Genomic DNA, 23,637 nt, shown 5'->3' with positions numbered 1-23,637 from the left:
TTGGAAGCTGTGGGAACAGAACCAGGATACTGTGCCCAGCAAATGCAGTTCCACCAACACCCAGTAGATGGCGTAAATACAACCAGGTTCCAGGGAATGGCCTGAGTGTGGCACAGAATCAGAAGGAAGAGAAGAACCATTTCTCATTAAAAGGAGAGTTTTGACGGAGAGGTGGGGCTGTCTCAAGTTTGAGACGGTCAGGGAAGCTGATACCTTAATCTCTCCCAAACGACATCGGAAAATGTCTGCCAACACGACTCTATTTAAATTTTGTTCAACTTTCTCAAAAGCAAAACAAGAAAAAAGAGAAAAGAAAAAGGAAAAGTGATTGTCCGAACAAAAGAAAAGAGGACAAAGACAGGGAGATATCCAAAGTGGGGCAAAGCCTGCGTTTTATGGGACCTTTTCACCAGGTGGTTCTTTCTTTGATGGTAAAACCCTATTTTTTTTTCTTTGCTCACTTGGGTTGATTAAAAGTGACCCTCCCTCCCCCCCCCCGCCAAATACAAAACATAAGAAACGAAAAACCATGTTCACTGGCTTTTGCCACAGCATGGACTTTCCTTTTCAGAAAAGGAACTTCAGGCCCTACTGAACTGGCAACCCCATGTTGAGGGAGAGAGAGTCCCGCCCTTGGATTGCCCAATGCGCTGGGTTGTGGTAAGACCAAGGCTTGTCCAATTCCTGTCAACTCCAAGGATGTGGAAGAAATTTCGTGTGAGACGAGCGAGTCTGCGGAGATGTTTAAAACCCAGGACCCTGGTGCCTTCACTTAGACGAATCTAAGTTCTCATTCTACGTCACACTCCACACGTAGTGACAGAGAGCCACACGGCCAGGTGAAGCGCACACACATCCAGCGTGCACACACACTCTTCGTGGAAGCCTTCCTCATCCTGTCCTTCCCTCAGCACCGGAGTCCGGGACTTCCCAGAGGAACAGAACAGGACCAGTGGGAGTGGTAAGTGTCCAAGCAGAAAAGGGTGCAGAATGGCTTTTCGCAACAGGTAGCTTGGTGGCTGGATGCCTCCTGTTCTCCTAACACGTGGCCAAGATCGTCTGGAGTTTTGGAACTGGAGGCTCACGGCAGGAGACACCGGGCAGAACTTGAAGGTGAAAAGCCCAGGGTAGGATTTAGTCACAAGAGAGGTTAAAAGTGTTGCCAAATATTCAGATCAGACTGTGAGTGTCGAGGGAAGGACAGGAGCGTGACTTTGGTGCTGTCCATTTCTTTGAATTGTTTAGACTGAAAGAAGTAAGCACAGGATAAGAGAGAAATCCCTATGAAACAAACGAGCTGGAAAATCCTGGCTGTGCTCCCGGCTGATCTGGGGCAACGTGGAAAGGCGGAACGCGATTCTCAGACCACCTCCCACCCCACCCCCCATCTTAACGTCCTTTGTAGATGTTCCAGAGGACTCGGTGGTGGGGGCGGGGCGGGGGGAGGTCTTGCATTAGCATAGGGCTCAGTTATGGAGAGACTACATGATTTTGCTGTGGAGGGAAAGTCAGCCAATGTGAGACCTCCGATTTTCATAGCATAAAGTGAGTACATGACAATGGCAGTGCTCCTCAGTGGCGAATAATGTGTTTATGAGGATGTGAGCATAAAACCCGGGATGTTTCCCCATCGCATGGGCTCACGGCTTTCCTTGTTTGCTTCTATTGCTGCAACTCTGTGAGAAAGTGACACGTTCCCTTTTCTTGGTGACTGATTCAACACCCTCTTGTCACATTCATCACACTTTTCTCATTTTTTTTTTTTTCTCCAGGACTCACAGTTCTGCTTCTGGCCTCTCCTGGGGTTTCAAGATAGTTATTTTTCTCATCTGTTCCTTTTTTTTTTTTTTTTAATTTTTTTTTAACGTTTATTTATTTTTGAGACAGAGACAAAGCATGAACGGGGGAGGGTCAGAGAGAGGGAGCTACAGAATCTGAAACAGGCTGCAGGCTCTCAGCTGTCGGCACAGAGCCCGACGCGGGGCTCGAACTCACGGACGGCGAGATCATGACCTGAGCCGAAGTCGGCTGCTTAACCGACTGAGCCACTCAGGCGCCCCATCTCATCCGTTCCTTTTTAGCTTTGTGTGAAGCAGCCGTAGAATCGATCACATGCCTTGTGGCGTCCCTTGGAAATCAACTTTCATGTTTTCCGATCACTGGGCTTTTGGTGGAACTCCTTGAATACCGATTGAGAGGTTCCCTTGGCTAAGTTACCAAAAACAAGTAAATTCAAGTGAAACATTTTAAGTAAAATCTCCACGGAGTCCTGCTTGGTTTTTTTCTTACTCTGCATAGATAGCAATGATATTTATTCTATTACCAGTAATAGCATAAAAACAAAGGCATTTCACTTCTCCAGATCCTTTCTTCTTTAAGAAGACTGTCTATTAAATGGGTGGCAAGCAAATTCAACACTTCATTAGACCCTGCTAAATTACAATACCGAGTATGGTAGTTAAATAGAAGCACGGTGCGGGCACTCCTCTGTGGCAAGTTATAATTTTGCACCTAGACCGTTTTCCTAACTGGATGCCCCTGGAGCTCCAGGACAAAAGTTGAAAGTAGCAAAAACATTCTATTCCTTAGTTTTATTGTAAGAAACAAGGGGCAAGTATGTAAGCTTCTATCAGCCTAACGGATTAATAAAAGCTGAAGTGTTGATTTTGTACAATTACTGCTACTAAGCACTGTATACAGTGGTTCAACCGGGAGCTGTTTTGCACCCCCAAGGGACATTGGTCAACGTCTGGAGATCGTTTCGGTTGTCGTAACTGGGGGGAAGGGACGCTGCTGTCTTCTAGTGCGTAGAGGCAAAAGATACCGCTAAACATCCCGGGATGCACAGGACAAAGGGACACTCCCCAACAACAAATAATGATTTAGCTCAAAATATCACAAGTGGAAACACTGAAAAACGCTACCATAATGAATGATTCCTCCAAGGAAACCAAAACTCATACTACACGACTGATTTACATGGATTCGACTTTTTAGCCCCTTTATTGAGGTGTAATTCACATACCAAAAAAAATGCACCTCTTTGGAGAGTGTAATGAAATGACTTCTAGTGTGTTCGAGCTTGTGCAATCACCACAATCAAGTTTACACTTTTCTCACCCTCCAAATGTCACATTTTAATCCACTTTAGTCATTTCGCCCCCACCGTCTCTGCCCCCCAAGCCCTCGACAGCCACAGATATGCCTGCTATCTGTATAGAATTGTCCTTACTGTGTGGCTTTCATATCCACGCGATTATACGAGAGGCCACCTTTTGTGCCTGGTTTCTTTCAGCATCATGTTACCAAGGTTCATACATGTTGTAGCACGTATCAAGACCTCATCCCTTTTTATTGACGAATGGTGTGGTGTGTAAATAAACTATATCTCCTTATGCATTCATCAGTAGATGGCATTCAGCTATTTTGAATAGTGTTGCTTGAACATTCACGTACAAGTTTTTGTGGGAATGTATGTTTTTGTTCTCTTGGGCACAGACCCAGGAGTAGAATTACTCGATCATCTACCTCCATGTTTCCCGTTTCGGGGAACAGCCAAACTGTTTTCCGAACTAGTGCAACCACTTTGCATCACTCCTAGTAATGTATGAGGTTCCAATTTCTCCCTTCCGTGTCTTTTTCATTATAATTATCCTCGTGGGTGGCAGGTAGCATCTTATTGTGGTTTTGATTTGCATTTCTCTAATGACTAATGACAGCGAGCATCTTTTCAATGTGCTGGTTGACCAGCTGCTTATCTTTGAAGAAATGCCCATTCAGATCAATCAGGAATTTTTTTAAAAAAATTTTTATTATTAAGTTGTTAAAAAGACTTTATATAGACGCAAGTCCCTTAGCAGGTATATGATTTGCAAATGTTTTCTCCCATTTTGTGGGTTGGCTGTTCACTCTGTTGGCAGTGTGGTTTACAACTTAAAAGTTTTCAATTTTGATTAGGCTCCAATGTATCTATTTTTTGTCCTTTTATTACTTGTGTTTTTAAAGTCATATTTGTGGCTTTGCCTAACCTTAGGTCGCAAAGGATTGCTTTCATGTTTCCTCTCAGGAGCTGTATAATTTTAGCTCCTACATTTAGCTCTATAGTCTATTGTGAGTTAATTTTTTTGTATAATGTAACGAAGGCATCCAACTTCGTTCTTCCGCAAGCGGGCATCCAGTTGTGCCGGCCTCACTTATTGAGAAGACTTTTCTGTCCCCATTGAATTGTCTTGGCACCCTTGTTGAAATTAATTGATCACAAATGTGAAAGTTTATTTGGGGCCTCAATTCTATTTTATTGATCTGTCTGTCCTTATGCCAGTTCTACATGTTCTTGTTTATTGTAGTTTTGTAATAAGTTTTGAAATCAGGAAGCCTGAGCTGCTCAGCTTTATTCTTTTTCAATCTTGTTTCAGCTATTTGGATCCTTTGGACTTTCATAGAAACTGACAATTTCTGAAAAACAGCTAGCTGAGCTTTTCTTTTTCATGTTAATTTTGAGAGAGAGAGAGAGAGAGAGAGAGAGAGCACATGAGCAGGGGAGGGGCAGAGAGAGAGGGAGACACAGAATCGGAAGCAGGCTCCAGGCTCTGAGCTGTCAGCACAGACCCGGATGCGGGGCTCGAACCCACGGACCGCGAGATCATGACCTGAGCCCAAGTCGGACACTTAACTGACTGGGCCCCCCAGGGACCCCCTCCAACTGAGATTTTAATAGACATTGCATTGAATCTGTAGATCAGTTTGAAGAATATTGCCATTTTAACAATATTAAGTCTTTCAGTCCACAAACATGAAATGCTTTCTCGTTTATTTTGCTTTCCTTTCATTCCTTTCGACAACTTTTTGCAGTTTTCAGTGTACAGGTCTTACATTACTTTTGTCAAGTTTACTCCCAAACATTTTTGGGATCTCGTTATAAATGGAATTGTTTTCTTTTTTTTTTTTTTTTTTAATTTTTTTTTTTTCAACGTTTTTTATTTATTTTTGGGACAGAGAGAGACAGAGCATGAACGGGGGAGGGGCAGAGAGAGAGGGAGACACAGAATCGGAAACAGGCTCCAGGCTCCGAGCCATCGGCCCAGAGCCTGACGCGGGGCTCGAACTCACGGACCGCGAGATCGTGACCTGGCTGAAGTCGGAGGCTTAACCGACTGCGCCACCCAGGCGCCCCTGGAATTGTTTTCTTAATGTCATTTTCAGATTGTTCATTGCTAACATATAGCAATATAATTGATTTTTGTAAATTGGTCTCATATCCTGCAATCTTGCTGAACTTGTAATTTTTTAGTGGATTCGTTAGGGTTTCCTATAAATAAGACAATGCCATACGCAAATAGAGATAATTTTCCTTCTTCCTTTATAATCTAGCTGGATTTTCTTCCTTTTATTTCCCTAATTTCCCAGGCTAGACCTTCCAACATAGTGTTAAATACATGTATCAAGAATGGACATGTTTGGGGGGCCCGGGTGGCTCAGTCGGTTAAGCATCGGATTTCAACTCAGGTCATGATCTCACTGTCTGTGAGTTCAAGCCCCGCCTTGGGCTCTGTGCTGACAGCTCAGAGCCCAGAGCCTGCCTCGGATTCCGCGTCTGCCTCTCTCTCTGTCCATCCCCCACTCATGCTCTGATTCTCTCTCTCTCTCAAAAATAAATAAACATTTAAAAACATTTTTATTTTTTTTATTATTTATTTATTTATTTATTTATTTATTTAACATTTATTTATTTATTTATTTATTTATTTATTTTTAATTTTTTTTTAACGTTTATTTATTTTTGAGACAGAGAGAGAGCATGAACAGGGGAGGGGCAGAGAGAGAGGGAGACACAGAATCGGAAGCAGGCTCCAGGCTCTGAGCCATCGGCCCAGAGCCCGACGCGGGGCTCGAACTCACGTACCGTGAGATCGTGACCTGAGCTGAAGTCGGACGCTTAACCGACTGAGCCACCCAGGCGCCCCAACATTTATTTATTTTTGAGACAGAGAGAGACAGAGCATGAACGGGGGAGGGGCAGAGAGAGAGGGAGACACAGAATCGGAAACAGGCTCCAGGCTCTGAGCCATCAGCCCAGAGCCTGACGCGGGGCTCGAACTCACGACCGCGAGATCGTGACCTGAGCCGAAGTCGGACGCTTAACCGACTGAGCCACCCAGGCGCCCCTAAAAACATTTTTAAAAAAGAGTGGACATGTTTGTATTGTTCCCCATCTTAGGGAAGAAGCATTCACTCTTTCGTCGTTAAGTATAATGTTGTCTGGATATTTTTGTAGATGTCCTTTACCAGGTTGAAGAGAGTTTATTTTCTTCCTAGTTTGTTGAATATATTTTTTATCATGAATGGGTGTTAGATTTTCTCAAATGCCTTTTCTGTTCTTTTAAAATGATGTGTGGTTTTGCCCTTATTCTATTGATATGGTGTATTACATTAATTGATTGTTGGATGTTAAACCAGCCTTACATTTTGGGGATATATTCAACTTGGTCATAGTGGATAATCCTTTTTATATATTGCTGGATTCAGTTTGCTAGTATTTAGCTGAGGGATTTTTGGGTCTATATTCAGAAAAGATATTGGTCTGTAGTTTGGAGAGTTTTCTTACGATGTATTTGTTTGCTTTTTGTGTCTGTGTGATGTTGGCCTCATAGAATGAGCTGAGAATTGTTCCTTCCTTTTCTATTCAAATGCTTTGTGAATAGTTGCTATTAATTTATGTTTAAATGTTTGGTCAAATGTAATCATTGAGTCATCTGGGCCTGGGTTTTTCTTTACAAGAAGTTTTTAAGTTAGTAATTTAATCTTTTTACTTGGGATCATGACCTGAGCTGAAATCAAGTCGGATGCTCAACTGACTGAGCCACCGAGGCACCCTCGCGATAGTTTGCGTCTTTCTAAGAACTTGTCCATGTAATGTGTGTCCATGGCACAAGGCTGTTCATACTATTCCCTTATTATTCTTTTTTTATTTCTATAAGATTAGCAGTGATGACTGCTCTGCTCTTTTATTATTGATTTTAATAACTTGAGTTTTCTATTTTTTTTCTTGGTCTAGCCAAAGCTTGTCAATTTCGTTGATCTTTTCAAGGGATAAACTTTTGATTTAATTAATTTCTTACATGGTCTTTCTGATCTCTGTTTCATTAATTTCTGCTGAAGTTTTTAATATTTACTCCCTACGATTACTTTAGCTTTAGTTTTCTCTTACTTTTCCAGTGTCTTAAGGTGGAAGTTTGGGTTATTGATTTGAGATCATTTTTCCTTTTTAATGTAGGTGTTTATGGATGTGCATTTCCTTAGAACCATTGCTTTACTCGTATCCTATATGTTTTGATATGTTGTGTTTAGTTGTTATTCATCTCAGAGTATTGCCTAATTTCCTTTGTGATGTATTCTTTGATTGGTTATTTAGGAATGTACTGTGTATTTCCACATATTTGCTAATTTCCCAAACTACTTTTTATTACAGATGTCTAATCTCACTCCATTGTAGTTCAGAAAATATACTTTACATGATTTCAAACCTTTGAAGTTTACTAAGCCTAGCATATGGTCTATCTGGAGAAACGTTCCATGTACACTTGAGAAAAATATCTGTTCTATTGTTGAGTAGAGTGGTTTATAAATGTTTGTTTGTTCTTGTTTGTTTGTAGTGTTTTTCAAGTCTTATATCCTTTTAACCTACTTCCTAATTGTTCTATACGTTATGGAAAGTGGGATATGGAAGTCTTCAGCTGTTATTGTTGAATTGCCTATTTCTTCTTCGATTCTGTCAATTTTTTGCTTTATCTGTTTTGGGCCACTGTTTTTAGTTGCCTATATGTTTTCAACTATATTTTTCTGATCAGTTGATGCTTTTCATCATTATAAAATATCCTGTTTATCTTTAGTAACATTTTTTTTGGGGGGGGGGGGTCTTAAAATCTACCTTGACTGATATTAGTAGTTTCTTTTCTGGTTGCTGTTAGGATGGCATATCTTTTTCCAGGCTTCTGATTTTCAACCTATTTGTTTTGCCTTGTTTTGTTTTGTTTTTAGAGAAAGAGAGAGAGGGAGAGAAAGCATGCATGCATGCCCGTGCGTGAGCTGGGGAGGAGCAGAGGGAGAGGGAGAATCTTAAGCAGGCTCCACACCCAGTGCCTGACAGGGGGCTCGATCTCACAACTGTAAGAACATGACCTGAGCCAAAATCAAGAGTCGGACACTTAACTGACTGAACCACCCAGGCGCCCCATCAACCTATTTGTATCATTGGATCTCAAGTTCGCATCCTGTGGACAGCGTAGAGCTGAATCATGTTTTCTTCTCCGATCTAACAATTTCTGCCTTTTGATTAGACTGTTTAATCCTTTCACATTTAATATTGTTATTGGTATGGTTGGATGTGTAGCTTCCATTGGACTTTTTGCTTTCTACATATCTCGTGTCACATTTCGTTCCTCTGTTTCTCTTCACTACTTTCCTTTGCATTAAATGCATATTTTTAGTGTAAGACTTTAAATTCTCCAGTGACTTTTTTCCTTTGTTTTTGAGTTATTTTCTTAGGCTCAGAGTAAGTTATTGTCTAGGGTTTATGGTACATGCCTTAACTTATTGAAATCGACTTTAGACATGCTAACTTAATAACAGTGAGATATAGTAACTTTTCTCTTACAAAGCTCCAACCTCTTCCCTTGTTTTGTAATATTATTGTTATACATATTATTTTCTGTAAGCCCAACAGTAAACTGCTGTAATTTTGACTTTATATAATTTCATCTGTTTTAAGGAAGCTAAGATCAGAAAGGACAGAGACTGTATATTTCAAGGCTTTGTTGTGATCGATTTTTTTTTTTATGTTTCATTTCTTGTTTGCTACATTTGTTCCTGTAGATTCCAGTTACCATCTGGGTAACCATAGCTTAGTTCCTTTCCACCTCCTTTATGCTATCATGGTCATATATATTACATATACATACTTTATAAGCCCTGAACCATATTTTGACTAAAAGTTCTACACAATATGGTGTGAAGTGATTAGTTATTGTAGTCCTGGGTTTCATGTAGACCAAAGAGAAATACGCAAATGAAACGACTTATTTTCAGCAAGATATAACAATGGCAAGCTTAAGGGACATCCTGACTTTGTGATCTCTTTGACAGACTGACTAAGGCTGGGTCTAACGATCTCTAATTCATGAAAGAGTACTTCACAACTGGGAACTTGTTTTGAACTGGCCAATGATGCTCTGAAACCCTCACAGCTGCTTCAGTGTCTGATTTTCCTGTGGTTATACAGACCCAGCTTGAGTGGTGTCATATTATTATAGAGTTCCTTCTTGCCTATATAAACATTTCAATACATATGAGTTTATGCACAAAGACATCTGCTCTTTTGGAAAGCTGAGTAGTGAGGGACTTGTTTTTGCGATGTTCCATATTTCTGAATTTTAAAATTTGTTCAGCATCCCAAGTCTGACAAGTTCAAGAATGAAATGAAAGGCCAGGCTGGCAACAGAGGTGTTTTCTGACTCATGAATTAGCCATCCAGGTAGAGGCAATACCTGTCGGGCAGGTTGGGTGTGTTACTAGATCACTTTCTCCATGCTTCAGCGGAGGGTGATGTCCAGACACCCACATAAAGTAGTTCCCTCTAAAATCAAGAAATGCTGGGAGTTCAGCTGAGAACTTCGCTTTCCCAAAAAATCAATATGGTCAGTGAACGGTTTCAGTAGATTTAACAGGTTTTTGGACACGGAGACTCTAGTTTGGGTCTTGTCTTTCTTTCTTTCTTTCTTTCTTTCTTTCTTTCTCTTTCTTTCTTTCTTTCTTTCTTTCAATGTTTATTTATTTTTGAAGGAGAGAGAGTGTGTGTGTGAGCAGGGGAAGGGCAGAGAGAGAGAGGGAGACACAGAATCCGAAGCAGACTCCGGATTCTGAGTTGTCAGCACAGAGCCTGACGCGGGGCTCGAACTCATGAGCCATGAGATCATGACCTGAGCTGAAGCTGGATGCTTAACCAACTGAGCCACCCACGTGCCCCTGGAGCTTTTCTTGAAGTAGTTTAAGAAGTTTCTTCCCTTTTCCTTTTGCCTTTGTTTGTTAGAAAATCTGTCACCAAACTGCTTCCGGTTTTGACTAAACTCTCTCTTCTTTTGCCCAAAGAGTTGAGCTGGAATTTGACCATATTTGTTACTCCTCGAAAAGAAGGTGTAGACGCTCCCACTATGACCCCACGCAGGGCTGTGATGGGAGCCCCGTGAGGGGGATTTGTCCTCCGTCTTCTCTCTGACTGTGGGCTCACTCAACAGCATGAATGTTTAGCATTTTGTCTTTGACGTATGGACTATTAAAAATACTAAGATACTGAGTACTTACAACTACTCTAAAAAACCGCTTCAAGTCAGCGTCTGTTGGTCTGTGAAGCCCTCTGGAAGTTGTCTGTTAACTTCTACCGACAACAAAGAGAAATGTGGAGGTAAAATACTTGGATCTCTGATGAGCTCCAGTCAGAGATGATTTCTCTAGAATAAGTATGTAGTTTTTCTAAACATAGGCCATTTAGACTATGCTAACATTTCTATTCTGCAATTGTGTTGTTACTTCCTTTTGCTTTCCTTTGTACTCATTCATTTCTTCAAAAAATAAATAGCTGTGGGGGCACCTGGGCGGCTCAGTCGTTTAAGCATCCTTTGTCGCTCAGGTCATGATCTCACGGTTCGTGGGTTCGAGCCCCGTGTCGGGCTCTGTGCTGACAGCTCAGGGCCTGGAGCCTGTTTTGGATTCTGGGTCTCCCTCTCTCTCTGCCTCTCCCCTGCTCATGCTCTGTCTCTCTCTCTCTCTTTCTCAAAAATAAACACTAAAAAAATTTTTAAATAAAAAATAAAACAAATACCATGTCGTTTCATCCAAGTGCTTGTATGGAAAGGCCACACCATCAGGGGGCCTGCTTCCAGCTCTCCCCACTTTCTGCATTATCTTCCAGGTCAGGATGGGACCTCCTGTTCAGCTTACTGAGGGCAGTGATGGGGGTTTTAGCTTTGGTCAGTTGCCTGTACCTGGCTAACACGATTTCCTTCATCATGGCTTGCACTGGCTTCTAGTGTCAATTTATGCAAATAAAATTCTAATTATATTTGAAGAAGCCCGTTGTCATTCCCTTCATGACTTCTTAGCATCCTTGCACTCACTCCTCCACCAGGTGTTAAGGGAAGGAAGCCTATATTCTCTTCTCTCTGCACATCTAGCACGTTACCAATGGAAGAATCGTGCTCAGTTAACAGTCCCCCTTCTTCCTGACACGTCGTTTCTCTCAGGCACCTTCGCAGTATGACTTAGATATATGTGTGGCTCCCCACCCAAAACGCTTGGTTCTGAACCTCTCTCCAAATTCTACTGGAGACCAATCTCCGGACCATTTTCCAGCTGTGAAAGCAGGCTCTGTCTGGGAACTTATGTCGGCTCGCTTCTCCCCAAAGGAGTCTGGCCCAGAAAATATCCAGGGACTTCATGACTTAGTCCTAGGAGTGTCTCCAGTATTTTGATGTTCACCTGTTCACATCCCGGCACTAAATTCTACTTATGAGGTCAAGACACAACTCAGTCACAGTTCTATACTTGGAGCTGTCTTGAGCCAGAAGCAGCGGAATAAATTCAGCTTGTTTTTCGAGCCTCGAGAGACCCAGAAGCAGGTGGTGTAGGGATTGGGGGCGGGGGCAACTCACAACGTCACAGGGACGCAGGTTCCCTCTTTCTTTCTACTCAGTACAGGTTTGAGTCTCCACACCGCAAGGGGGGCGGTTGTTATGCCACCAGCAGGAATAGGGAAAAGGTGAAGGGTGACATTGACACGGCCAGTTAAGTCAACTCCCGTGAAGATGTCTTCCAGAGACGGGGGACCCCTTGCCCAAAATTGAGTTCAGGTGTTGATGCTGATACCGTACTTGCATTCACCCAGAGGGCATGGAAAGGTTTGCTACCGATATAGTGAGGCTTTATGGGGTGAGCAGGGCAGATCATCCCAAGATGATCCCCAAATATCTTAAGACAGCAGAGAAAGGAGCCTGCTTGTACTTTACTGAGAGTAGGAGAGGAGGCCAGGGGGAGAGTTGCTACATGTGGGTCGGAGCTTGTGGGGTCGAAACTTTCCACCACCGGCAAAGGAAGGAGCACCCAGGCTTGGTTCTCAGCTTCCTAGATGTGGGGCAAAAGAGGGAGGGAGGTGGGGCTTACAAGCAGTCAGAGATCAGAAATGGAGTCAGACTCTATCACACCGTCTTGTAGTCTCCTGCTTATCTCTCGTAAGCGGCTGAGAAGTGTAGGGTTTAACTGCCACGGAGGAGGCCTGACTGTTCGCGCAGAAAGAGTTCGTGCTGGTGAGTTAGGCAAGTCCCAGCCTCTTCCTTCGTACTGTCCTCACTCAGCAACTATTGCAATAGTCCCTCCTGGTTTTCCTCATTTGGACGTGAAAAGTGATCTTGGCTGTCCATCAAGATCAGTGGCGTTCAGACGCTCTGCTCGTTTTGGGCAGGTGACGGGGTCCAGCGAACTATAGCAATGTAAGCTTTCCCAGGGCTCAGAGGATCAACAAGGCAACTCCGAGAAGGGGCTAGCAGCCACCCTTTGGGCCAGAGCAGGACCCACAGTGTGTGCTCGATATAAACACAAGCATGTGAATGCAGGCGTCTTAAAGCTCGATCACCGCGACACCTCTTGTTAATTGCAAAGACAAAACGAACGCACATTATTTAAAAACCAGCCTAATTCTGACTTCCAGGTCAAAGGCTGTAATGCTTTAAACCTGGGAGAGAAGTCCTCTGAAAGATTATTCATAAAAGGAAGAAATTTTTCCCAGTGGAAGGACAAGAGGACAAAAATAGAATAATTAGATAAAAGTATTTCCCAATACTATATTGTCCAGGGTTTGGCATGGAAAAACAAGAGTGTAGGAGAAGAACGTTTCTCCCTTAGGCTCTCTAAATCCCTTTACCTGTCCTTCCCTTACAAAGCATTTTTGGACTCAGAGCTCACTCCCTGGTTAAAGACAGCCCTGCAATTGGAAGGCAGGTCCCTTAGGAAGGTCTGTAAGTTCAAATCCTACCAGTAGGTTGGCAGCCGTGACAATGGACATCTAGGGTGTTTCTGGATGGAGGTGAACTTGAAGAAATAAGCCATTTCCCACTGAACCATAGAAGCTATGGTGCCCGGCTTGCTGATACAGGAGGAAGAGAAGGTCTATCCACATGGCATAGATGGATGGAGAAGGATTCAGAACTCATTTTTATTTCCTTTTTTTGTTTTGCACATTTTCAATACTTCAAGGAGCCAGATGTTCCTGGAGGCATGTTCACACTTGCCGCTAAGAATTCAACCAGAAATCTCTTTGATGTCACATTTACGTTACAACTTTGATATTTGTAACAAATCCTCAGTTCCCACGAGATTGCTATCTGAACGGCCCAAGGTCACAGAGCCAAGCCAGAAAATACACCAAATTTAATAGCCACCTAAGGCACTTATCCTGCTTCCCCAGAGAACCCATGGGCAACTCACAGGACTCCCTTGGCAGGGAATCTGAACACAGGAGTTCTGAAAAACCTCTTCTGGGTCCTGATTCATTTTAATGTGCCCCACCCCCCACCCCCCGACCGGCCCCGCCTTTCTTCTTTTGAAGAGCTTCAAACAAAAATAATTTCCACTGTAGCTGGAAAAGTAGAAAAGGTACTTAACTCCAGCCACATTTTTGGTACCCTATAAAAGCTAAATAAAAAATAACAGTTCAACAATGGACGAGGTACTGCATAGATGTGCAAGATCTTGGCAGGCTCATGAGCAAACCAAAGATAGGGGGAAAAAAAAAACCATCAGCTCCTCCAACCTTATCTCAAAATACAAATTAGAGTCACGAGGGAAAGACCAGCACCTCCGCCCAGGGCACAGGAGCATCCCCGGCTTCTCACCTCACCTTGAAACGGGAACAGCAAACATCCTGCGCATCTGCTTTGCTGTGACGGCCCGACAGCAGAAAAAGGACATTTTTGCCACGACTGTATCATTTCGTGCAGGAGTTTGGCTCCCGTCTCCTGATCTTGTCAGCAAAATTGACACTGAAGCGTTAGAACAAGAGTCTTGGTTTACGTACGCTTTCCTATGAGGTGCAAATTTGCACACACAGGCACCGATTTAACTGCCACCCCCTTGCGGGGCTTCGAGTTCTGGGGTCCCTTCCCTAGTCCTTCCGCTCGTTATGAAAAACTAGATACAGCCCTCGGGTTTACTAGTCATTTCTACCTCCCCTCACCCTTGTAGTGCCAGGGACCACTGTAGTAAAATACACTTCATCGCAGTGATGGCTGTTTCCCACCCTCTTTTTTGACGACCATCAAGAAATGTAGACTCCCACCATGGCACTGCGGATGTCAACCTCTTGTGGCCTCTAGACTTTCCAAAGTCGGCAACAAGTTAAAACAATGGGGAGTTCTCAAAGGTCATCGAGACGAGACCGTCTTCAGAGAGCCCGATGGCTGGATCGGAGGCACTCTGTCCAGTTTCCCGATTGAAAACGGTTAAAAAGTCGCTAGGAAGTTCTGAAAAATCAACCGCGGTTACGATAACAAGTTAAGCATTAGCAAGGAAGTTTTTCTTGAGTGTGAGTCTTGATGCGTGGTCTGGGCTTTGCCAGTAATCTTACACCGGTTGTCTGTTTTCCTTTCAGAGGCGGGTGGGAAGTCGTTCCCCCAATGCATCTGGGTTGTTGAATATCCATTATGTTACAGGGGCCTATTCCTTCTTCCAAAACAATGCTAATTTTTATGGAGTCTAAGTGAAAACAGGAACATTTGCTTTCTTAGGGGTAAAGTTCTTGGAATATGACAAGGAGTGAGTACATTTCTTGACCAAATAACACTTAACCAGACATTGCTTTCACAATTGACTTCTCTTAAAAGAAAAAAAAAGATTTATTTTTTTAAATGTTTTTATTTATTTTTGAGACAGAGAGAGACAGAGCGTGAGCAGGGGAGGGGCAGAGAGAGAGGGAGACACAGAATCCAAAACAGGCTCCAGGCCCTGAGCTGTCAGCACAGAGCCCGACACGGGGCTCGAACCCACGAACTGTGAGATCATGACCTGAGCTGAAGTCGGATGCTTAACCGACTGAGCCACCCAGGAGTGCCCCCCCCCACCCCCCAAAAGGATTTAACAATGCAAGTGTTTGGTCTGTGAAACTCCAGAGTTTTCCTGGGGCTCAGTTTCGTTATTTTATTTTATTTTATTTTATTTCATTTATATTTGTTTATTAATTTTTTTAAATGTTTATTTATTTTTAGAGAAAGAGAGGAGAGAGAGAGAGAGAGAGAGAGAGAGAGAGAGAGAGAGAGAGACATAGAATCCAAAGCAGTCTTTAGGCTCCAAGCTGTCAGCCCAGAGCCCGACTCGGGGCTCGAACTCACAAACTGTGAGATCATGACCTGAGCCGAAGTCAGACGCCCAACTGACTGAGCCACCCAGGCACCCCTCCTGGGGCTTAGTTTCTAGAAAGGCCCACCTCCCATGAAAGGCTTCTGTGGTCAACAGGTGGTACCAGCCATCAGTGTATTACTCACAATAAAAGTGGCACGTGGGCATTATTATTGCTGTTGAATCGAATAAACACACCCCCAAATTGCTAATTTGTTCAAATTATTGAAAGATTCTCTGTGATTTACTGGATTCGATGAGTATGCAAATATAATAATAATAAAAAAAAAGCCAGGAGAGACAGCATCATGGAACATATTGTACCTTATTGTAAAATAAAAATAGCCTTGGACAGCCCGTGGAATGTGTTCTAGCAGCCTAATCAGTTCTTTACTGTGGTTTTCCTGCCGGTCGGGGAGCCCTGCGTCAGAGACTGGATGCCAAGTGACTGGTTTGCGTTTTGGTGAGACATGTTTTTCTTGCTGAGAATTTTCAGGTCTGCAGCTTCCCTAAGTGCAAGGCAGCTAGGTCACCTTCCTGTGCGAGGGGGCACTGCCTTCGTGCCGGGTGTCTCATCGAAGGCTGGGGTACGGGAGCTCAGATCACCGGTGGACCCCAGGAACCTACAGCCTCTGTGGTGAGGCCGGCCGGTCACCTCCCTGTCCCTGGCAAGCGGCAAGGATGGGGGTGACCCACCGGCATTTCCAACGTGGACAAAGGCACTCGCTCTCCAGATCCAGACTCTGTGCTACAAACAGCAAATTCATGACGATGTGTGCAGTTGAGGCAACTACCAAAGTCAATCTGGGCAAAGCGATATGAGATTTTCACCCTCCGTGGATTATCCTGGGGTTTTTTTAGCCTAAACTTTTCAAGAATGACTTGCTCTGTTCTTTCTTTCTTTTTTAATTAAAAAAATTTTATTTCTTTTTTTTTTTTTTAATTTTAACGTTGATTTATTTTTGAGACAGAGAGAGACAGAGCATGAACGGGGGAGGGGCAGAGAGAGAGGGAGACACAGAATCGGAAGCAGGCTCCAGGCTCCAGGCTCCGAGCCATCAGCCCAGAGCCCGATGCGGGGCTTGAACTCAGGGACCACGAGATTGTGACCTGAGTCGAAGTCGGACGCCTAACCGACTGAGCCACCCAGGCGCCCCAAAAAATTTTATTTCTTTATGAGAGAGAGAGAGAGAGAGAGAGAGAGAGAGAGAGAGAGAAAACAAGTGGGGGAGGGGCAGAGAGAGAGGGAGACCCAGAATCCCAAGCAGGCTCCAGGCTCCGAGCTGTCAGCACAGAGCCCGACGCGGGGCTCGAGCTCATGGACCGTGAGATTATGACCTGAGCCAAAGTCGGACACTTAACTGAGCCCCCCAGGCACCCCAAAACCGCTTTCTTCTGTCCAGGGAGGGATTATCCTCAACAGATGCAAGAGTACCGGCCGTCGTGGCTGCCTCCCTCCCTGGGCTCTGGGCATCTCTACCCGACGCTGTGCTCCCAGGTCATCTTGTTTTGTTCAGGCAAGACCCAAATGGTGCATTTTTCATGCTCTTTCTTGGTTCTTTACCCAAACAGAAAACATAGTCAGGGAGCCGGGCCTACTGTGGTTATGAGCTTCCCGGATCGACCCAAAGTTGCTTCTAGATACATGCCGTTCCCTCTGCTGCTTCTCTGCTGCTTATTTCTGCCCCACCGACAGTGCTCTGGGGATGCCCGAGCACAAGGGTTTCACGCGGGTCTCCACGCAGAAAAGATCCCTGCCCTGCAAACACACGCACGCACACATACACACACGAACATGCGCCCTTTGAGCCAAACCGAACAAACACCCAGGGCAAGGAGTTTAAAGACGGAGGCCCGTGAAATATTTGTTATCGATGCCCAAGGAGCTTTGTTTCAAATTCTTACCATGCCCGCAAGCTCTGCAAGGTTTCCTCCCCAGCCCGCCCCACGCCTCGCCTACCGCACTGGCACCCTTGTTCCCCCGCACACCCCCAAACCCTCCTTTCTCCGGCCTCCCCTCTAGGACTCGACCTGCTCGGCCGATTCCCCCCATCTCAGCGCCAGACGAGCCTCTTCAGTAGCATGTGCCCGGCCTCCCGGCCACCTCACTGACCCCCATGACCCCCATGACCCCCGTCATGACTCCCATGACTCCCATGACCCCCATGACTGCCCTCCTTGTCTTCTTCACCTCCTGACGAATGAGGCTTTTGTATGTTTACTTAGAAGCTGATGGTGAAGAGGAAAGAAAGTGGGTCTGCTCTGTTTACCGCTGTCTTCCTAGCTGGTAGGAAGGCGCCTGACCCATCGCACTTGGTTCAACTTGGTGAATGTCAAATAAACAAAGTTGTCAAGCCAAATGGTGCGGTGTACAAGGAGGAAACAAATGGTGGAGGTTCGACTCCCTGCCCTTCCACCCGGCGCTGTGACCTCCGCACGGTCTAGAAAGAGAGAAGGACCCAAGCCTGAGAGTCACTGAGCAAGTCTTTATTTAAGTAACAAATGGCCAACAATGGAAATGTGGCTAAAAGATGGGACATAGCTTACGTCTAATTCCGAAGCACTGAACGCCTCTTGCCCTTGTCTGCGCCATCAGTGAGACTTGGGCTAGATTTTTCAGAAGTTAAGAGTTTGAATGGGTTTTCAAGCTACAACGTTTGGGGAGTATTTATCTTCTTTCTGACTTTTTCTACTGGGCTGTAATCTTCTGAAGGGCAGGGTTATAAAGTGAACATCTTTTCATTCTCTTATATTCCCAGGACAAACCTTGCTCTTGGAGCTCGGTAATTCCTTATTGGAAAGAACCCCTTTATTTCTGGAGACTTCCTGTACGTCTTGTGACCAGGAAGTCTGTTTCGAACGATACACTTCATACCGTTTGATCTGTCGAATCGAGGATCGGCAATTTCTTTTCTTCTCAAAAAGACCAGACAGTAAACATTACGCATTTTGCGAGCCATACTTCCTTGTCACAATTCTGTCACACCACCGTTTTAGCATGAAAGTAGCCATAAACAATCTCGTACACAAATGGGCATGGCTGCGTTGCAATAAATCTTTATTTATAAAAACAGGTTGTGGGCCGCATTTGACCTTTGGGCTATAGTTTGCTTTCTCCTGTGCTAGACTATTCTTACCATAAAATAACCATTCCTAAAGTGAACTGTTTGGTTCTCTCGTGTTGAACTGGACGTAAACTATGTGAGATCATTTTCATTTGCATTTCTAGTGTTATTCATTTGTTACTTGAATAAAGACTTGCTCAGTGACTCCCAAGCTTGAGTCCTTCTTTATTCCCTTTTCAGAAGGTATGAAACTTGACCCACTTAAGAAAAGTACCGAGGCACTGCCTTCTTTTTTTTTCTTCCTTTTTCTTTTAAATAATACCTCATTTTTGTGACTATCCTGTTGACACAAACTGAACCTGAGACAAAGCTCCTAGCGCTGGCTCACTAAGCTCTTTGTGGTCAAACTGGTTTCTCACCCACCAGACTCCGGGAGAGAGAAAGAGAGGACTGTACCAGATTAGATGTGTTTTGAGGAGGGATCAATATGTAATATACACCAGACTGTACCTCCTTCATTCTCCCTGGGTCTAACAACAGCTAATTCCCATATACAAATTGTATATGTCCTCCACAAGGGAGGACAAAGGGATGGGCTTTGGTCCCTTAGTTGCGACCCTAAAAATGCCAGGAAAGCAGAGATGTGTTGACATTCCAGGCTTGGTACAGAAACCCAAACGGAACCGAGCCCTAGGAACTGACCGTGGACCACTGCCTTTCTTCATCTGGTGGTTACCAAAACCCCCTCTGCATAGCTGTGCCTTCCACTTTGCCTCTGTCTGATCTGGAACAGATTGGAGATTGTCTGTAGAACTTTTGACTTCCCGGGCCCCCGGGTCTCCAAGTGCCCCCTCTAAAGATATCTAAGCCCAGCCAAAAAAAAATCTTTATCTCTGGTTCCACCTCATTCTCACACAACCCAGAGTTCAAAATGACCTAGGGAAGTGGGAGAGAGTGAACTTTTTCTTTTGACTCCTGGAAAAGTTGTGTCTTATCCCAGGCCCTAGGGACAATGGCACTGGTGGCTAATGAGACAGTGGGGATTTGTCTTGTAAACTTTAAGGTATTTAGTCTGCAGAACTAATGGGAACCAGTAGGTACTCCAGACTGAGAACAGCCTCTTTTCTTCTTAAGAAGAGGTCGTCGAAGTCACCAGAGGGCTGGACTGGGAACAGAGCAAAGGGCCAACCAGGGGCCGTGGACACAACCAAAGGCAGATGACCGCATGGACACGGTGGGCCCAAGATGCTCTTTTCAGGATGGGGAAAGGTACAGCCAGCCCTCTCTGTGGCCACGGAAGGGGTTCTCAGCCTTGGTTTCAAACCCATCATCTCAGGATGGGAAACACAATATTGACGTCCAGGCCTCACCCCAGACCAACTAAATCACAATCCCTTGGCTGTTTACAAAGTTTCTCTGGGTGATTCTAATGTGTAGTTGGGGTTGGGGAACACCATTCCACTTCATTACCGTCACAGTGCTGAAAACACTATTGGAAGGAAGTTACTAAACGTTACAGTCGCCCCACCGGTCCCTCCCTTGAGATCCTCCTCATCTGAAACTAGGCTGTGAGGTCACCTTGTAAATGATTCCACTTATATATTCTTCTCCAAAGATGAAGGAGGGGGCATCTGGGTAGCTCAAGTTGGTTAAGAGCCTGACTCTTGATTTCAGCTCAGGTCATGATCTCACTGTTTGTGAGTTTGAACCCCATGTCGGTTTCTGCACTGATAGCGTAAAGCCTGTTTGGGATTCTCTCTCTCTCCCTCTCTCTCTCTCTCTCTCTCTCTCTCACAAAGTAAATAAATAAACTTAAAAAATAAGTAAATAGGGGCACCTGGGTGGCTCAGTAGGTTAAGCATCTGACTTCAGCTGAGGTCATGATCTCGGGGTCGGTGGGTTTGAGCCCCGTGTCGGGCTCTGTGCTGATGGCTCAGAGCCTGGAGCCTGCTTCGGATTCTGCATCTCCCTCTCTCTCTGCCCCGTCCCCACTGGTGCTCTGTCTGTCTGGCTGTCTGTTTCTGTCTCAAAAATAAACCATAAAAAATAAATAAAATAAAACTTAAAAGATGAAGGATGTCTACAACTAGAAATCAAACGGGACTCCAGTCTGATGTCATGTGTTCAGTTTTGGCCATTTCTGTTCTTCATGGCGTGACCTGTTACTGCAGCTCAGTTAACCCCGAGGTGACCCACATGGGTGGCTGTAAAATACAGTGATTCAGAGTGTGAGATTTGAAGTGAGACCTGGGTTTGAATCTCTGTGCCTCAAATTACTAGCTCTTTGGTCTTGGGCACATGACTTAACCTAAAGCCTAGTTTTCTCATCTATAAAGTGGAAAGAATAATCCTTATCTCAAAGATTTGTTTGTAGAGGGGGGAGGCAGAGAGAGAGGGAGAGAGAGAATCCTAAGCAGGCTCTGCACCATCAGCATGGAACCTGACACAGAGCTTGAACTCACGAACTGTGAGATCATGACCTGAGCCAAAACCAAGAGACAGATGCTTAACCGACTGAGCCACCCAGGCACCCCTGATTTGTTAATATGATAGTAAGTGCACTATTAGAATAAATAACTTGATAGATAATAATAATTAAACAAGGCAGTGGATATAAAACACCTAAATCAAATTCCTGCTCCATGGTAAGACTTCAACCAATGATGGTTTTTATCATTAAAACCAAAATGAATGGTGTGTCTGGGCCAGAGTCTCAATTTCTTTTCTCAAGGGATAATGGTTCAAGAATAAGACTCAAGCCCATGAAGAAACCCTTGATTTTTCTTGAGCAGTGAGCTCACTAAAGTTTTCTTATGTTGCCAAGTACAATCAGATCCAAGGGTATTGGTTACTGTCGGCATACAATGAGGACAAACTTTTGGAGGAAACTTTCTGCAGAATACAGGCCAAAAATAAAAATTCCAGGGCTGCCTTTGATTTTCTTTGAATGCACAGAAACTCATGTGAGGGATGAGGATATTTCCATATTCCCTACTATCTGCTGGAGGTTAAAGATGACGTATAGTAACCTGAAGGGAGTGTTTCTATAATCTTGGTTGAAATGAGTGTTAATCATTTAGGCAAAGTATGAACATCCCCAGTGCTTGATTTCAATTAAAAAAAAAAAAGTAGAAATATACCACAAAGCAAGTAGAGTTCCAACATAATCTTTAGGAGGTAAATTATGTTTCATGTCGCCCTACCTTGTGACCACAATATTGGCTACCTGGCCAATATGGTGTGTGTGTGTGTGTGTGTGTGTGTGTGTGTGTGTAAGGGCCAAGTATTTACCTAGGTGTCTATCAGACTGGTAGAACCAGTCCTACTCCACAAAATTTCTAGAACTTGCTCTTCACAATAGTATAAATGCATGTTTGAGAACCAAACTTGAACCTCGTCTTTCTGACAGGAGACATTTTAAATCGGAGGCTATCCTGACCTTCAATTCAAAGAAAAACAGAAAGTTCCACCAGAAAGTCAGAAAATGAAGGACAGGTGGGTGGATGGATGGGTAGATAGATAGACAGATGATAGATTTAATAAAGCCCTGGAATGAGAAGAAATGCCTGTTATTCTGTACCCCAAAGCTCCCAAGGCCTCTCCACACTTAGCCTCCAGGCAGAAAGACGGTATCACTGTTGTCAGGTTGGTGACAGAGTTTTTTTTTTAATAAATGAGTTTTTTTAATGTTTATTTATTTGGAGAGAGTGGGGGAGGGGCAGAGAGAGACAGGGAGAGAAAGAGGGTGAGAGAGGGAAACCCAAGCAGGCTCTGTGCTGTCAGTACAGAGCCTGACACAGGGTTTGATTCCAAGACCGTGAGATCACGACCTGAGCTGAAATCAAGAGTCGGACCCTCAACTGACTGAGCCACCCAAGTGCCCCCCTGCCCTTTTTAAAAATGTTTTATTTATTTTTGAGACACAGAGAGAGACAGACCATGAGTGGGGGCGGGGCAGAGAGAGAGGCAGGGGCAGAGACACAGAATCCGAAGCAGGCTTCAGGCTCTGAACTGTCAGCACAGAGGCCGACGCGGGGCTCGAACCCACATACCTTGAGATGACCTGAGCTGAAGTCGGACGCTTAACCGACTGAGCCACCCAGGTGCCCCGAGGTGCCCCTTTTTAAAAAATAAACATAACATCACTATCTGGCATTGGGCATCCTGACATTTGTTCATTACAGGTCCTCAGAAAACAAACCTAAAAAGCAGAAAACAATTTTCAAAACTCAAGGTCCAACGACCCTGTTTGCACATAGCAAAGCCGGCCCCTGCGTCTCCCCTGCGTGTTTCATCCCGTGCCGGTTTCCCCCCAGGCTTCCCCGTGTGCACCAGGAACACACACACACACACGCACACACACACACACACACACGGTTTTGCGTGTACCACTGTAGACAAGCTTTCCACTCCTCGCCGCTCCCCTAACAAAACCAGACGGGACCTTGCTGACGCAGGCTTCTCTCTTAACTGAAATTCCATCTCTGGGATGCAGTGAACTGACCAGCGTCGCTGCTTCCACATTTGGCCCCTGCTGACCCTGCCCAAGTGGTTTCCACACCCCCAGCTTTTCACTGTATACTTACCGCTGGTAGGAGTGCGTTGCCTCACCAGGAACCGTGAACCGTCAGCGCACTCCCACCCCGTATCTCTGTTCGCACACATAACCAAGTTAGTTGTATCTGTATTTGATTCAGTATCAGGCAGAGTCAACACGTCAGTAGCAAACAAGAAACCGGAGGGGTGTTTGTGCAACGTCAAATATTGTTTTAGGTTCTATCACCAAGATTGGAGATAGATTGTCAAGCTTGATTTCTGGGAATGCTAATGTCCCATAAAAGTCAAGAAATAATGCTTAACTCAGTGGTATAAACCTTCTAGCTTATCACTGCAATGCAAGGCACTTCAGGAAAACTGGCACGATCAAACTCGTTTCCTAGGAACGAGCTAATTAGGTCCTATTTATTCAAGTAATCTGAACTCTGACTACCCAAGTGGTTTTCGATAAAGAAAAAAATAGAGCGATACTCAGAAAACCCTCGGAAGCCCTTAGCCCTATGTTGCCGTCCTTGGAAGAAGAAGCAGGACTTCTGGGGAATGAAATCATTGGAGATATTTTAGGCCGGCTCACGGTCTC

At 44.4% G+C, this 23,637-nt stretch overlaps 1 protein-coding gene across 11 annotated transcripts in view; it reads left to right on the top strand.

Moving 5' to 3' along the window:
- The first annotated feature begins 588 nt into the window (after positions 1-588).
- KCNJ15 (potassium inwardly rectifying channel subfamily J member 15) overlaps positions 589-23,637 on the top strand; it is a 77,381-nt gene continuing 54,332 nt past the window's right edge. For 8 of the 11 annotated variants that reach the window (XM_060640875.3, XM_078452779.2, XM_078452780.2 and 5 more), the window contains exon 1: positions 619-961. The gene's annotated coding sequence lies outside the window, so the exon portion shown is untranslated. Of the gene's footprint in view, positions 962-16,401; positions 19,735-23,637 lie in introns of those variants that run through there. The other 3 variants (XR_014138161.1, XM_078452782.2, XM_078452778.2) reach the window with 3 other exon arrangements.

This window comes from Panthera onca, chromosome C2 (genome assembly GCF_046562875.1).
Source record: "Panthera onca isolate mPanOnc1 chromosome C2, mPanOnc1 haplotype 2, whole genome shotgun sequence".
In the NCBI taxonomy this organism is placed as follows: domain Eukaryota; kingdom Metazoa; phylum Chordata; class Mammalia; order Carnivora; family Felidae; genus Panthera; species Panthera onca.
Note: the sequence above shows the minus strand (reverse complement) of the source record. Positions and strands in the feature narration are given on the sequence as shown.